At 39.2% G+C, this 14,591-nt stretch overlaps 1 long non-coding RNA gene across 1 annotated transcript; it reads left to right on the top strand.

Annotated features, from left to right (window-relative positions):
- Positions 1-1,771: 1,771 nt before the first annotated feature.
- On the top strand, positions 1,772-13,517 carry LOC141506450 (uncharacterized). The gene is made up of 4 exons (XR_012473889.1): positions 1,772-2,137; positions 2,441-2,501; positions 5,657-5,779; positions 13,255-13,517. It is a non-coding gene; the product is annotated as an uncharacterized LOC141506450 (long non-coding RNA).
- The last annotated feature ends 1,074 nt before the right edge of the window (positions 13,518-14,591 follow it).

Here is a 14,591-nt window from a genome sequence, read left to right as displayed (position 1 = left end):
AACATGTTTCACCTAGCGTAAACTAAATGGCAGTTGAATAAACAATTCTATTAGCAAAATATAAGAACAAATATTTGAGGCAATTTAACCTTAAAAACAAACAGATGGGGAGGGCGATGTCTGCCATAGTTTGGAATGTGTGAAGTATAACCCGATTTTCCTTTAAGCATTTTAAAATAGGCCTAAATCTCCCCACACAGGGAAAGAATCCTGAACAGAAACAATATTTAACTCTTGCCCTTCACACTGTTCCCACCCAGAAACTGGAAGTTCATATTGCCACCTCTATTCCCCTATAAATGTCTTTGGTGAAAGAAAGGGTAAAGGAGGCTCTTCTCAAAATCATCTAGCCTACACTCCATCCTGAGAGCCTGAAACACAGCAAAGTGGAAGGAACAAAGCACTGACGTCAATTACTGGAGGAGATTAACCCCCGCGACTAACAACAAGTAAAAAACCCAAACCTTCATCTCTACTACGGGCAAGTGAAGTGTGGAAACTGCGATGTGGGGGTGCAGGGAGGGGGAGAGGCCCTCACCATTATACAGAGGTGGGGGGGGTCTTTAATATTCCCAGCACACACCCTCCCCCAGGAATGCTATTTTTACAAGATTAATTCATTACAAGTTAAAGAAAAAAGAATGGCGGAGGAGGGTCTGGGTCCGCTGGAGGGAAAACAACAACTATCGGGGCAAAAAAATGTTCGAAATCGGGGCCCATTTTTTCGTTAGTTAAAGAGAACTTGGTCAAACTAGAGAAAAGGTGGACGTTAAGAAGAAGGTAGGCGACCCACTACGCAAACGCAAGGACGAAGAGCCACAGAAGAGGGTTTTGTTTGTGAGGGCTGGAGGGAGGGGGCGCCCCCCCCCAGGCAGCACTCGGCCCAGCGCCCCGGCCCCTCCTCCCCCCGGCTCGCGCTAGGCCGGGCAGCCCCGCGGGCCCGAGGCCTCTCACCTCCTGTCCCGGCTCCGCTAGGCCCAGACCATGTCCCGGTGAGTGTGGCGTCGGCGGTGGCGGCGTCCGGGGCCGCGGGGCCTTCGATCGGGCCTGGGCCTCTCAGGGCGCACGCATCTAGGCCTGGCCCCACGGGCCGAGCTGGAGGGCGGCGGGCCGGTCCCGAGGCGAGGCCCCGACGGGCGGCGGCGGCGAGAAGCGAGGCCCAGGCGGCCCCAGAGGCCCTCGGCGGCGGCGGCGGCGGCGGCGGCGACGCCTCACAAGATGGGGGCGGCGGCGGCCGCCTCGGGGGCCCAGCCCTGCTCCATGGCGGTGGGGGCCAGAGGCCCGAGGACGCGGGCAGGAAGGCGACGGCGGAGGCCGCAGCACCGGGGTCCCCGCCCCGTCCGTCCGTCCGTCCGTGCGGGAGCGGCGGCGGCGGGAGCGGCGGCGGCGGAGGAGACTCTCCTTCCCGCAGTCGGAACGGTGACTTACCCCAGCAGCAGCGCCGCCCACGTGACCCTCCCCCGGGGCGGGAGGGGGAGCAGCCCGGCTCCGCCGGGAGGGGCGCGTCACGTGACTGGCGCGCCCCGCCCCGACGGGAGCGAGTCGGGCGGAGGGAGGCGGGGGAGGAGCGCGCCCGGCCCGGAGTCGCCGCGGCCCGAGCTCCGACTGGGGCGCGAGCTCCGACTGCGGCCCGCCGGCCTGCGGCCTCCTCACGCTGCGCACGGCCCTGTGCCCGAGGCGCGGGGGGAGGAGGGGGCCGGGGCCCGAGGGCGGGGCTCCGTGCGCATGTGTGGATTGTAACGCGAACCTTCTGTCCCGGAATGGTCCGGGCCCGGCGGAGGGGCCCCGCGCCGCCGGCCAGCTTCTGCCCGCCCCCCTGTCCTTGGGGCGGAACCGGGGGTGCCCACGGGGCCGGGCCTCACCGACCTGTTTGTTCTTGTGCCGGGAGGGAGGCCTTCCTTGGTCACGGGCACCCCGGCCCCCAGCCCCGGACTGTGGGAGTGGCGAAGGGGCAGCCCCATCCCCCAAAACCTCCTTACCGAATGAGCAGTTGTGGGCGCCGCTGCCCGGAGCCCCGGGGAAGAGCGGAGGTCAAGTGTGGCCTCAGACCCTTAACTAGCCACTCGACCCTAGGCAAATCACCTCGCCTCAGTTTTCCCCTCTATAAACCCAGAATACTAAGAGTGCCACCTCCTAGGTGAGGGCAAAGTCACATTTATAAAGGGCTTAGCAGAAATGTAAAGCTACATAAATGATAGCTACGGTTTTTATATTTTTAAACCTCCCCCTCAATCATATATATATATATATATATGAAAATAATCAAATACAGAAATCAGTCTTACATCCTTTTGTTAATTATATCACTTGATATATATAGAAGGAGGAGAGTGGTGGGTGGAGGATGCTGAGCTTCCTCATATAGTTTTCTTCTATATCATTTTAGGAAATTTTTCCTCCACAGTCAAATTCGACTCCCCTTCTATCTGTCCTTCCACAGCAAAAGTCTTGGCTGCGTAAGGAAACAGGATTAAGGGTGATGAGAAAAAAAGGCCACTTTGGTAAGTAAAAGAACCTCCTGGGGTGGCTACAAGGTGTAGTGGACAGAGCACCAGCCCTGTAGTCAGGAGGACCTGAGTCCAAATGTAGCTTCAGACACTTAATAATTACCTAGCTGTGTGGCCTTGGGCAAGCCACTTAACCCCACTGCCTTGCAAAAACCTTTAAAAAAAAAGAAGCTCCTAATACTATTGTACTGATAGAAATGATGAGGAAGATTTCAGAAAAGTCTGGGAAAACGTTGAATTGATGCAAATTTAAGTGAACAGAACTAGTGAGCAGAACTAGAACATTGTTCACAATAAGAATCATATTGTAACAATGACCAACTGTGAAAGACTAAACTTTTATACAGTGATACAATTCCAAAGGACCCATAGTGAAAAATGTTATACCCTGATACAAATTGAAACATATTTTTCACTTTATTTTTCTTGCATTTTTGTATCATAGCCATTATGGAAATATGCTTTGTATGATTGCACATGTCTATTGCATATCATCTCACTTGCCTTCTCAATGGGTAGAAGGAGAGAAAATTTGGAACTCTAAATTTTTATAAATGAATACTAAAAATAAAGTTTAAAAATTATACCTGGAGACCAAAATTCCCTTTTTTAAATGCTCCTAGACATATGAATTCTATGGATCATAAACCAGAATCCTTTAAATGTTTTATTAAATTAGAAGACGGATTGGCAGGTAAGAACTGGTGGTTCAAAAAGAAATTGAGGAATTCTCATTTCCTACCCTAGTAAGTTGAATGAATTTGCTGTAAGGAATTTGAGGGAGGACAGGATAGTCAGTTTTAGAGAAGTTAAGATCAGACCCACTGAAAGGAACAAATATAAATCTATCCTTGTTTTAGCATTATTAGGATTTCATTGGTAATAGGAAGTAACATTCCTCTAAATAGAAGAAAATCCCTTTATAAGAAGTATAGATCTGCAGGTTCTCTTACTTTTTATTCTTAGAGTTGCCTAGGACAAGGAGAGATTAAATGACACTTGAGATCATAGAACCAAAAATCATTTTCTACTCTCTGTTCATACTAATTTCAAAATTATTCTATCTTCCTCTGATCTTCAGCTTTATCTTTTTTAATCTTGCTATATAATTTCTCCAGTAAGCTCTACTTTAATGAAACATTTACTCATTTTACTTGCATCCCTTCTTCCAGATGTGTTCTAAATGCTAGAGATACAAAAAAGGACCCAAACTCTTTTTCTAAGTTTTTCGATACTGATCTCTCCAATTTTTCCATTTGCTAATTTAATGGCAGACATTAAAAAATTCTAGTTTAAAATTCACATATTTTCCATGTGTCAAGAGCAGCTTTTAATTATCTTCTTTTACCTTGTATCTTTATCTACCAAATATTTTACCAGTCTCTAAAATGTTAAAAAAAATTTGCAATCATAATTATTCTTTTGATAGAAGTGAGCCCCAGTACCCTAAAGAATAGTACTTTTTAATTTTTTTTCAAAAATAAAAAGACTTCTCTCAGACTATTCATCAGGAAACTCCTCATCTGTCCTACACTGGAACACAAAAGTCAAATACATTTCTACCCATTCTCTCCCTTGATTCACCCTCTGCAGGAAGTAATTCCAGTAACAACTAATTCCTTTACTTGTACCTCGAATTCTATCCATTTCTTCTGGGTACTTGCTCTAGGAATCACTTTATTTAAACTTTCCTTATCTACAGGCTCCTTCCTGAATTATAAACACATTCTTTTTTCCCAGTTCTTAACTTTTCCTCTAGTCTTCCAAACCCTCAAGTTACCATCCTGCATTTCTTCTCCTTTAAACTAAGCTCCTAGAGCCTGCTACATCTAGCTGCTTACTTCCACTAATTCTTCAATTCACTTTCACTTTTGACCCTACAATTCTGTTGAAATTGTTTTGTTCTAGATTCCTAATGATTTCTGAAGTGTTAATTTCATCCTCTTCCACTTCTCTTGCTTTTTTCTGGATTTTTTAATTTAAAAAATTATGATTTTAATAAATATCAATAAGCATGAATATTTCCCTCTACAAAGAATAGAAAAAAGGGGCTTATATATTAAACTTTTATTTTTAGTATAAAGTTTTGGAGTATATGAGGTGTTGAGGGAGAACTAATACCTCTAGTGTGAGGTCTTATCAAGCCCTTTTCAGGGTTGCTCATCCACCTTTAAGTGTCCACCTTCAACCAACTTTCATCAGTGGCTCCAAAAAGCTATAGCATACACAGTGACCACACCCTGGTAAAACTGTCTCAGCAGATATGATAAAACCCTTTGGTGAGTTAGAAGGATGTCTGCCCCAAGTATATGACTTCTCCCCACAGGAATAATCAGATGAGAACAATTTGTTCCAGTGGCCATGAAGGTGGCTAAAGCAGGCACTGTGGTTACTCATTTTTTCCTCCCAGGAGTAGGTCTTTTTTCAATGCTTAGAGGCTTCAGGTTAGATTATTAGGTCTTTCTCTGGTTTCTGTGCACAAACTCTCTGTAGCAGGATTCGGGTTGGGAAACCCTATTTCATATCTGCCATTTTGGACCCTGGCTTTGAGAGTCAGGCAACCCTATATTGCCCTCAATTCCTCTTGAAGTAGTTGCTGGCTGCTGGTAAAGGTGAAAGTGGGATCCTGTTGTTTCCTCTGGTATCACATCTCTTTTGGCTGCTTTTAACAATGTTAACTAGCCCCTTCTTCTGCATACACTCTCTCATCCCTTGGTTTCTGTGATGCTTTGCTCTCTTCATTCTTCTTCTTACCTTCTCTTCTGGCTCATCATTCCTACATGAGACCCTCATCACTCTGGTGTTCTCATTAACTTCCATGGATAAAATTATTGTATCTTAAGTGGATTACTTTTAAGGCAGTGCAGTGTACCATAGTTGTAGAGTCAGAAAAATTTGAGTTCAAATTCAGTCTCAGTCACTAGCTGTGTGATATTGGACAAGTCACTTAACCTCTTTTGACCTGTAAAATAGGGATAATAGATAGTACCATCTAACTTGCAGAGTTATTTTGGGTAACAAAAAAGAGGTAACATCTATAAAGGACTTTGTAAACCTTAAAGTGCTATATAAAGATAGCTATTGTTATTATTAACAATTGTAAAACAATCATTACTGATAATAATAATAATAATAATCTATATATCCAGCCTTAATCCTTCTCAACTGCAAGTTTCTGCATTACCAACTGATTGATGGATCCCTTTACCTGGATCCACTTTAAATTAAACTTGTTCAACATGAAGGAGAAGGTAGATGGCAAAGAAAAAAAGGTAAGCAAAATTAATTGGTTAGTAAAATAAGCTGTTAAAACAATTAAGAGCTTAGCCTAAATCTGACTGTTCTTGAAATAAGGAAAAGGATTTGAACAAGTTGTTAAGTGGTAATAAATGACTGCAAAAGTCTTAAATTGGTGAGTTGATACTAAGGTATAAATCAATCAATCAAGTAGTTTATGTTAATTCCCAAATAGATAAGTGCTCAAAAATATGAACAGTTTTCAAAAGAAAAATTGTAAAATATTAATAGCCATATAAAAGAATATTCCAAATCATTAATAATAAGAAAAATATAAATCAAAATGATTCCAATATTTTATCTCATCCTCTGAAAATTAGCTAAATACGACAAAAGAAGAGAATAGTCAATGTTGGAGGAGTTGAAGGATGAATAGTGTGCAATAATGATGACTAGTACATTGTTTTTGGAGCTGTGTATCAGTATAATCATTTTGCAAAGCAATTTTGAATTATCTAGTCAAGTATTTTCATTTCTCTGATTTGCATATATCTACATATGCTAAATATATAAAAATTATCACAAATCTGGAAATCCCCCCAACGAATGACTAATCTTACTAACTGTAAATAAAGACTCAAAAAAATAAATGCCTGGAAAAAATGAAGCAAGAGATAAATAAATGAAAACCAGAGAAAAGAATTGGAAGGTTAATAAGTAATTAAGAAAGAAAAAGTGGTAATTCTTACTAGGTGGTGCAGTGGATAGAGCACTGGCCCTGGAGTCAGGAGTACCTGAGTTCAAATCTGCTCTCAGACACTTAATAATCACCTAGCTATGTGGCGCTGGGCAAGCCACTTGACCCCATTGCCCTGCAAAACTAAAAAAAAAAAAGAATTATACTCCCCCTAAACTAGAATAAACCAAACAAAAATATTAATTCCATAAGAATTCAAGAAAAATTAGAATAAAATTGAAAAATTGAGGAAAAAACAAGCTATTTGATATCAAAAACAACTGATCTGGGGCAAAAAATCAAGTAAAAAGTATTGATTGCCTGAAATCAGATTGCCTGAAAACCATTATTAAAAAAAAAAAAGCCTGGACACTGTGTTTCAAGAAATCAAGTGGAAAAACTACCCAAATCTATTAGAACTAGAGGGTAAAGATAGAAATAATTCATTAATCAACTCCTGGAAGAAAGTCTAAAAAAGAAAATTTCCAGAAAGGTCATAGCCAAAATTCAACACTGCTTCATAAAAGAAAAAAATACTGTAAACATACAAAAATAATTTAAGTTTCAAAGAACTACAGTCAAGAACACATAAGACCTGGAAGCTTCTAAATGAGAAAAGATCTTGGATCCAAAAAGGCAAAAAGTAGACTTAAAACAAGAATAATTTTCCTTGCAAAGTTGAGTATAATTCTACCAGGAGAAAAGGGATCTTTAATAAAATGGAGGATTTTCAAGTATTCCCGATGAAAAGACGAGAGATAAGGAAGAATTTTGGAATAAAGCAAGAGTCTAGAGAAACTAAGAAGGATAAATTTATTTGAGCAATTAGAAGGAGCCCTATGGTGATATGTTTCTAATAAGTATGATAGGAACTTGAGAACCTTAATGGGGGGGTTGATTTGTTTTTTTTTAAGGCAATAGGGTTAAGTGACTTGCCTAAAGTCACACAAGCTAGGCAATTATTAAGTATCTGAATCTGGATTTGAACTCAGGTCCTTCTGACACTAGGGTCTGATGCTCTATCTACTGTGCCATCTAGCTTCCCTGACCCCTTAATCTTTTTAAAGGGTTTTGAAGGAGTTATGAAAACTTAAGGTAATGGGGTAGATTCTGTTGTTAGGTTTGAAGAAGGATTAGAAAGAAGGTTATAAGAAGAATATATCAGTCTGTAAATAAGGAAGAAGCAGGTGGAACTTGCTTTTCTCATAATTAAAAAGCATGAGAAGAAAAGATATACAAATACAGAAATAGAAGTAGAGGGAGTAGGCATTAAGTGAACTCTTTTACCTGAAATACACAAAAGATAACTGTACACAAACATACAAACCAAAATTTTGATTTAGAAATACATCAAATTCGGGGGCGGCTAGGTGGCGCAGTGGATAAAGCACCGGCCCTGGAGTCAAGAGTACCTGGGTTCAAATCCAGTCTCAGACACTTAATAATTACCTAGCTGTGTGGCCTTGGGCAAGCCACTTAACCCCATTTGCCTTGCAAAAACCTTAAAAAAAAGAAATACATCAAATTCAAAAGTGAAATTGGAGGCAGGACAGGGGGATTAAATGTTGAGGAATGATAATACTGAGGAGAGCCTACTTTCAATAATTGAAATCTAAGGGGGGGGGAGGTTTGGGGTGGGAAGAGTACTTAGATTGCTTCTTAGACAAGTGATAGACAAAAAAAATTGTAGTATAAGAATTTAATAGAATATTACTGATCCATAAAAAATAATGAAAGATGATTTCAGAAAGTCTTGGGCAATATTAATTATTGCATAATGAAGTGGACAAAGTCAAAAAAGCTTGTACAAGAACCACAATATTTTAAGAAAAAAATGTTTTTAAAAATACTTTGATTTAGGAATTTTGGATAATTTGGATAATTCAATGACTTTTTTTGAGTTTTTTTTTGGCAAAGGTAATGAGGTTAAGTAACTTGCCCAAGGTAACATAGCTAAGTAATTATTAAGTGTCTGAGGTCACATTTGAACTCATGTCTTCCTAACTCCAAGACCAGTACTCCCCTCAAAAGGACTAATGGTAAAGCATATTACTCTTTTAACAGAGAGGTAATGGACACAAAGTTCAGAAAAAGATATTCAATTTTGGACATGACCACTGTGTTGATTCATTTTGCTTAACTATACTTCATTGTTATTAGAATTTTTGTAAAAAGAAAATGAAACCTTTGTCAAAGAAACTTACTACAAAAATTTTTCCCCAGCTGACCATTTTACTTTTTAATTTTAACTGTAGTATTTTATTTGTGGGGAAAAAAACTTTTGAATTTTAAGTAGAGGATGTATGTGTTGGCCATGTAAGATGTATACATCTTCCATGCTTAAAAAAGCTTGGAGAGAAGGAAAGAAGGATGGAAAAAGTACCCAAACAGGGGAATCTGGTGAAGTCAAACAGAATTCCCACAGTAGTTCATCTAGGTTAGAAATGAAGGATAAAAAATAGTTTCTAGAAGAGTTATGCAAAAGACTTCAAATAATGAATAAGTAAACCAAATTATCTAAGCATATAGGAAACAGAAGTTATACCAATAAGAATATACCAGAAAATAGAGAAAGTACATGAGTTCTCCCTGCTGATAGGAAATATATCAACTCATCTAAGAGAAAAGACCTTAATCTCACAAGGTAAATTACCCAAAGTCTCTAGAAATCATAGACATAGTGTGTGTCTCCAATTTCACCTACATATTTATAGCATCCGAAGTCTTTTTTACTCTTTCTATCCCTTGGAATTGAAAAGAGTGTTGCAAGAGTCCTTTCTCAAAGCAGGAATGAAAAATGCTTCCTTTCCCACAAAAGCTTTTGTACTAGTACTGCTGCTTATACTGACATATAGCAATTGAATTTCAGTTCCATGGCAGGCTCATGGGTTATTTGAATGCTTTACAATTCTGTGACTGGATTTATTCATGGTCTCCTATGAGGCTTTTACCTCTTGGGGTAAAAGTGGAGTGTGTCATTATGGGACATTCTGAAGGTTCTACAAGGTTCTATTTTGGGGGGTTTTTGGTGAGAAGTAACATTAACAAATAGGAATCTGAAAAGAATTCAAGGAGAAAGATAAGAAGATAGTTGGCAATATGGGGTGATGATCAACTTTGATGGACCTGCTCACTCCATCATTACAATAATCAGGGACAATTTGGGGGATCTGTGATAGAAAATGCCATCTTTATCCAGAGAAGGAACTTTGGAATTTAAACGAATATCAAAGCTTATTACCTTCAGTTTTTAAAGTTGTCTTATGTATTACATAATTCTGCTGTCTCTAATGTTTTCTTTCTTCCTTTTGGATCTGTTTCTTCTCTCACAACACATTCAGTTTTGATCTATGCGTATCATGGATGCAAATGTAAAGACCAAATCAGATTGCCTTCTGTTGGGGAGAGGAAAGGGAGGGAGGCAGAAAAAATTGTAAAACCCCCCAAAATGATTGGTAGAAACTACTATTGTATGTAAATGGAAAACAAATACAATATTTATATAATAAAAAGCTTATTATATCAAGTAAAAATCCATGTTCTAAAAAAAAGAAGATAGTTGACAAAGTAAGTAAAAAAGGTAAGTAAGTAAAACAAGTTGAAACAAAGAGATTAGTACTAATGGAGAAGGAAATACAGTGTGGCTAAAGAGCTAGTCTTTTTTTTTTTTTTTTTTTTAGTTTTTGCAAGACAATGGGGTTAAGTGGCTTGCCCAAGGCCACACAACTAAGTAATTATTAAGTGTCTGAGGCCAAATTTGAATTTAGATACTCCTGACTCCAGGGCCAGTGCTCTATCCACTGAGCCACCTAGCTGCTCCTGAAGAGCTATTCTTGAAATAAGGAAAATCAAATTAAATGTTATTTAAATAAATTGTTGAGGTGATAAAACACTACAGAGGTCTTACCTAGGTGCTTAAGTGACTGAGATTAAACTAATCAATCAGTCAATCAAATAGTATATATTAAATACTATTAGCCAGGTATTGTGCACAGATACAAGTACAAACAGTGAATGAAACAATCCCTATTTGCATGCTCCTACTCTAATGAGGCAGGGGGAAGGAGGTGAGCAACAAGTTTTTATAAAACATATATACATATATATGTATATATATATATATATATACATATATTTAATATAAAGTTAAAAGCAAATATTTACAAAGTAACTAAAACACAGGGTAGTTTGAGAGGAAGTGAGTTAATAACTGGGAGGAATCAGGAATAGCTTCATGCAAAAAATGATGACTGAACCACAACTTAAAAAGAAGAAAGACTTTATGAGGGCACACTCCAGGCATTGGAGATCCAGTCAAAGGCATGAAGACAGGAGATATATATCCTTTGTGAGGAACGGAGAGAAGTGCAATTTAGTCAGATTGTAGCCATGTGGGAAGCAAATTTTTATCAAATGAAATTGGAAAGTGAGGTTGTCTACAGCAATCAAAAAGCATTTTAAAGCATCTATTAAGAATTAGAAATTGCATAGCAGGCCTGTTTGTGGTGGCAAAGAATTGGAAATCAAGTAAATGCCTTTCAGTTAGGGAATGGCTTAGCAAATTGTGGTATATGTATGTCATGGAACACTATTGTTCTATTAGAAACCAGGAGGGATGGGAATTCAGGGAAGCCTGGGGGCATTTGCATGAACTGATGCTGAGTGAGATGAGCAGAACCAGAGAAACACTGTACACCCTAACAGAAACATGGGGGCGATGATCAACCTTGATGGACTTGCTCATTCCATCAATGTAACAATCAGGGACAATACTATTGAACAACGACCAAGGACTATTACCTTTAATTTAGAAAAAAACTGATATCTTATTGTCTGATCTTACTGTCTCTTATATTTTGTTTCTTCCTTAAGGGTATAATTTTTCTCTCATCACATTCAATTTCGATCAATGTATACCATGGAAACAATGTAAAGACTGGCAAATTGCCTTCTGTGGGGGGATTGGGTGGGAGGAGGGATGTAAGATCGGGGGGGGGGGGGGGGAATGTAAAACTCAAAATAATCTTTTAAAAGGGGCAGCTAGGTGGTGTAGTGGATAAAGCACCGGCCTTGGAGTCAGGAGTACCTGGGTTCAAATCTGGTCTCAGACACTTAATAATTACCTAGCTGTGTGGCAACCCCATTTGCTTTGCAAAAACCTAAAAAAAAAAAATTTAAAAAATAATCTTTTAAAAAAAGAACTGGGGGGGCGGCGGCAGCTAGGTGGCAAAATGGATAGAGCACTGGCCCTGGAGTCGGGAGTACCTGAGTTCAAATCCGACCTCAGACACTTAATAATTACCTAGCTGTGTGGCCTTGGGCAACCCACTTAACCCCATTGCCTTTCAAAAAAAAAAACAAAAAAAAAGAACTAAGAGTTGTGCTGAGCACTGTCAAAAAACAAAGCTGAAAATTTCATCCAATATTGAGGTTTTTTTTTTTTGCAGTGACTTGAATTGATGGTTTAGTTTTATTCCTGTCATAACAAAATGTCTACTCTCTATATTTTGAATACATGTTGATCTTTCTCCTAGAAGAGGTCTCAGGGACTACCTCTCCATACTTTCACTTATTAGGGATAATGGCTAGGTGGCAGAGTGGATGAAGTGCCAAGCCTAGAGTGAGAAAGACTCAACTTCTTGAGTTCAAATATGGACTCAGACTCTTATCGATGTGACCCTGGGCAAGTCAGTTAACCCTGTTTCTCTCAGTTTCCTTATCTGTAAAATGAGCCAGAGAAGGAAATGAAAAACCATTCCACCTGTCTTTGCCTCGAAAATCCCAAATGGGGTAATGTAATGTTGGATGTCACTGAAAAATGATTGAAACCACAAAGTGGAAGTTCAATGAAAAATAAGTATCTAAAGTTGCAGAGAGGAAACTTGAACGTTGAAGGAAGCCTGTGGTGTATTAAGATGCTATAAAAAGGAAGAAGAGAAGGAAAACCTGGAAGTAAAAAACAAATTTGAGGCTCATCCTAAAAAGGAACTAAATGCACTGAATAGAAAAATGTTGCTTGTGCTCTATTTTCTATTTTCCCTATTTCTGCATAAAGCAGTCTGAAACTTTTAGGAATCATTTCTCAAGTCTTCACTGTCCTGTATGCAAGCAATTGTCAAGTCTTATACATTCTACTTCCACCTTAGTTTATAATGCCTGTCCTTCATATTCAAAGAAGACCACAACATCAGGGAGGTGATGCCAAGATTAGTACATGAATTGGATTTGAGTGAGGGGATAATATGCTAAGTCACCAACCTCAGTTCTCCTCTAGATGGTTCAAGACGACTGGAGATGACCCTTGATGCAAGGCAGTTAGAGGTAAGTGACTTGCCCAAGGTCACATAGGAAGTGGCAAGTGTCTGGGGCTGAATTCAAACTATAGGCCTCCTGACTCCAAGGCCAGTGCTCTATCCACTGTGCCACCTAGCAGTCATAGTTACTTAATATTGTAGTAGTACGATAATTGGTCTCCTTAAGTCTAGTCTTCAATCATTTCTACACACAACTGCCAAAATTATATTCTTAAAGTACAGGTCTGATTATATCACTCCCATGCTTAAGAAGCTCCAGTGGTTTCTATTTGGCATTTAAAATACTTCCCATTCTCACCAACTTATCTTTGTATACTGATTATATGTTATGTCCTCTTGCACTCTATTCCAGTCAAACTGATATACTTGTTTTCTGTCCCTGACATTCCATCTTTCCCATTCAAGCCTTTGCACGACCTGTCCTCTATAACTGATATACTCTCCTCACTCTCCCTCCTAGAATATAGAAACTCCTTTCAAAATTTACTCAGATGACACCTCCTACTTGAAGCCTTTCCTGATCCTCCCAGTTATCAATACTCTCTCCAGAAATTACTTTGTATTTTATTTTCTGGGTACATATCATTTCCCTATATGTTCTTTAAAGGTAAGTCCTACTTTTTTTTGTCTTTGTATTATTATTGCCTATCCCATAGAATAAATGGTTGAATAAGACAATCCCAAAGGATTCATGATGAAGCATACTATCTGTCTCCAAAGAACTGATGTCTGAATATAGACTTGAAGCTTCTATATTTCATGCTCTCCTTTCTTTTCAAATTTCCTTATACAAAATGACTAATATGGCAATGTTTTGTTATTAGTCCTTTATTCTTGAAGAGGACCAAGACATTAGGGAGGTTATGCCATATCATGCAAATGAACTGAATTTAAGTAGAGGGTCCTATGCAAAATTCCTAGTCTCTCTTCTTCAGCCATCTTGGATCCATTTGCAAGATATAAATCAGGAAGACTGGAGATGGCCCTGGATGCAGTGGTAGACCTTGGACTTTTTAAGCTAGCTATCAATTGCTTCCTGTCTCATAAAGGGAAGAGAAGAGAAAGGCATAGAATTGGAACTCAAAAGCTTTTTTAAAAAAAGCATTAAAATGTGGTTGAATAAATGATATAGTAGAACCAAAAAAGTTATCAGGTGAGAAATCATCTACAGTCAGTGGAAGAAGAGTAGTGATTGTTGGTCTCACTGCTCAGTTACTGAACAGAGATAGTGAGATCTGTTGTCTTATCAGGGTATGTATCTAAGACATAACAGAGAGTCTTCCAAGACTTGCTGGATGATTTCACTAATCACTTCTGGTACTGCATATAGGCACAAATACTACAAAAAAAACCCCTAGAAAGTATTGCCAAGGATTATGTAATTTTGGGCAAAAACTTTTATCTTTAAAGGGTTGTGTTTTTCTCTGTTACTCTGAAGTAGGGATATGGAAGAGAAAATTTGATTTGGGAAGTGATTAGGTAATGTTAGAGAACGGAATTTGAATTTTTGGTCATAGGTTAAAATACAGGAATGATAAACTGACCAGAAAGGGAGTGCATTTTAACAAACAGTAATAAAAAATGTTGTCTTGAAAGTCTACTCAAAAAGGGTTCAAAATAATAAAGATATGGGAGAAAGAAAAAGGCCTGTCTCCAAACTGAGTATCATAGAAAGTAGCTACAATGAAGAAAGAATAATTGTAGTTGAAACACCAAAAAGTCTACAGGAAACAAAATCCAACAAAGAAGTTAGCAGTAAAAACTGTGACTTTAACTGCCTATATAGTGTTCTCCCCT

Source organism: Macrotis lagotis, chromosome 1 (genome assembly GCF_037893015.1).
Source record: "Macrotis lagotis isolate mMagLag1 chromosome 1, bilby.v1.9.chrom.fasta, whole genome shotgun sequence".
NCBI classification, from domain to species: domain Eukaryota; kingdom Metazoa; phylum Chordata; class Mammalia; order Peramelemorphia; family Peramelidae; genus Macrotis; species Macrotis lagotis.
The sequence above is the reverse complement of the archived record's forward strand: the minus strand, read 5'-3'. Positions and strand labels throughout refer to the sequence as shown.